This window comes from Trypanosoma equiperdum, assembly GCF_001457755.1.
Source record: "Trypanosoma equiperdum strain OVI genome assembly, contig: ctg_66, whole genome shotgun sequence".
Classification (NCBI taxonomy): Eukaryota; Euglenozoa; class Kinetoplastea; order Trypanosomatida; family Trypanosomatidae; genus Trypanosoma; species Trypanosoma equiperdum.
Window position 1 is genome coordinate 1 of NW_027124609.1, and position 2992 is coordinate 2992.

The following is a 2992-nucleotide window of genomic DNA, read 5'->3' on the forward strand; positions in this document are numbered from 1 at the left end:
TCCCATCTTTCCCTCCTGTTTCTTGGTTTTCTCCCTCTCCTTTCTTTGTTGGTTTGCAAACTCCGTCTACCAGAACGCAATCGCCTTTGCAATCATCTCCCTTTTTGTCACTGCATTCTTTTTCTTTGCTATCTGCTGGGCTACTAGTCGTTTCTGGACAATGTCTCAATTGTTGCGCCGCTGCTTTTGCTAGTCCGGCTGCTGCAGCGTCTGTTAAGTCATCAGGTGAGACGAGCTTGTCGGCTGTTGAGCTTTTCTCCACGCCATCAGAAAAATAGAAAATCTTTGTGCCGCCTGCTTTACTCCATACTTTTTGCTCCAGTTCACCAAAGTTTTCGCCGTACCTGGTTTTGATCTCGTTTTTGATTTGATGGTTCATGCCGTCGGTTATTTTTATGTTTGTTGGTATTTGAGCTGCTATTCTCGCGACTAGAGTATTTATGTGGCTGTTACTGTTGTAGGTGGCGGCGAGCTTGACGTCGCCTAGAGCGTCTAGAGTTTTGACCGCTGTTACAAGCTCGGTTGTGTTTTTATTCAATTCACTTTCAGTTATTGCTGTAAGAATTAGGCTGCCAGTTATTGCTGTCTTGTAGCTGTGAGCGTTTGTGTGCTCCACGCCGTCGTGTGGCGCTGGGGCGGTTTGCAGAAGTGTTACTTGATTGTAGATCTTGTCGCTGCCGCTGCTGACGCCTGAACACGCCGTTGAGCCTTTGGTCTGCCAGCAACCTATTTCTGACTTTAAGTATATAGTCGGAATCATGAAACCTTGTTTTTTGTTTATATCGGCTAGAGTTGGCTCTTTGGTGTCCTCGTCGTCATCTGATGTGCACGCTTCTGGCGCTGTTGTCGGCTCTATTGTTTTCGCCGTCAGTGCCCCTTGCGAGTAATGTGTCCCCTGCGTTGGGTTTAGGTCGGCTTCGCCGCTTTTGGCCGTTAGCCGTCGGACTGCCTGGTAGCCGGCTTCTAGGTGGTTTAGCCATTTTTTGTAGTGGCGCACTGTGCTGCTATGCGTGGCGTATTGTGCCGATACTTCCGCTGATGTCTGCAGCGAAACGGCTGCTATTGGCCCGTACTGTCGCATGGCGTCGCCGTCGCCGCTTAGTGCTATTGCTAGCGCCCGCTGTGCTGTCGCCGCGGCCTCCTTTACTCTCTTTTCTGCGCTCGCAAGTGTGTTTTCCAGGCGCGCCTGCAGTTTGTTTAGTCTTATCAGACAGTTACATGCGTTGGTACAGCGTTTTCGTTCCTCTGTCAGTTCGGATACCTTTGCCATCGTGGTGCCTAAAAGGCTTACCAGCAAGACTATCGCTGCTCCTGAAGCGTAGTGCATCGATGCTATTTTCGTCCCTTACTGTTAGCGGATTGAGAGGGTCCGTTAGCGGAGACATTAGGTGTTGTTTTTCTTGGGCTCGCGTGGCTGTTTAGTTCACGTGTTTGTTAGTTAGATGCATGCCAATTATTCTGCTGAAATGGAGGTCAGTTTAGATTTACATTTTTGTGTGGTCTCCACCAAGCCGACGGTGCTGTCAACTGGTTTTGATTAGATGTGCAGTGCAATTCGGTTGAAAGTGTCATTTGTGTTTTGGTTCTGCCTCCGAGTTAATTTTTTTGTAACAAAAGATCTAGTCGCTTGTGGTTCGGTAGGTATGGTCGTTTTTGAATAGAAGCACGCGTCTTGACCGCTTTATTTTTTACCTTTCTATCTATTCTATATTATTTTATTTTGCATATAAAACATGTATTATTTATTTTAGCTTGTTGGTTCTATCGCCTGCATACTCCCATTAGGTGGATATATGTTTAATGATGATATGTCGCTAAAGTCTTGCAGGTAAGCATGACATCGAGCATTTAGCAGCGTTATAATGGCTTGTTGCTGGTGTGTTCTCCTCTTGAGCGCTATTTGAGACCCTTATTACACTTCTTTTCTCTGACTTTTTTGATACGGGCCCATAAATACCGCGTCAGTGTGTATTCTTGTATGGGTTTCCCTGTCCTTTAATGGGGTGAAACGTTTACCATTAAGCCAGTTGAAGAAAGGAGGGGTATCATTTGAAACTTTTCTGTGTTTCGTACAACTCTTTTCTACCGTTTTACATTTGAACTGTTGAAAGCAGTTTCCGAGTTTTTATTATTCTTTCTCTTGTCCATAGCAAACCATTAGTAGTCGATTTTTAAAATACTCGTTCAATAAAATTATATTGTTTTTCACAAATATTAGCTGTTATTAGTCTATCCGATGAAAATAAGCGTTTGGCATTAGCTCACTCTTAACCAGTCCCTTCTTAGTATATCTGCTTTTCTCGATTCTTTTTTAAAGCTGGACATCACGAACCACCATCAGCTTAAAACCTTCACATACCATTATCACTTTCATTGTTAAATCTATAATTTTTGTGTGAAATACATGGTGCCATCATTGACTCATCTTCCCGACGTTTTTTTCTCTCTACTGTACTGTCGAGCACCCAGATGTTTCATTTCTCTCTATTTCTCCCCTTCACTCCATTATTATGTCACTGCTGCTACGGATGACTTAGCTAATTTATTTAACCATTTGACTAAATTCTGTGTCTCTCCCTTTTCCTCACCATCATCCTATAGTGCATACTTATGCCAGCTATCGTGTTTGTTTTCAAAGATTCACATATATCAACTCCTCTCTGTTCCACTTTCCTCTTCTTCTTTTTCTTTTCTTTCGCAATGATATTTCTGTTGCTCAATGTCCCTCTCAGTCACTTACTCACTTCCTCAATGCCGCTCCACCATTTTCACTGTTTTCAGAGGTTCAATTTTGGCCATCCATTAATTTATCATACCACTATTTTTATAATATTACTATACATACTCTCACAACACTCTTTCCTATTATTATTATTATAATATTCGAATATACACACTCTTACAACACTCTCCTATCATTATTATTACCATTATAGCAAAAAATATTATTCAAAAAATAAGCAAAGTAGAAAATTACTTAATAGCACTCATT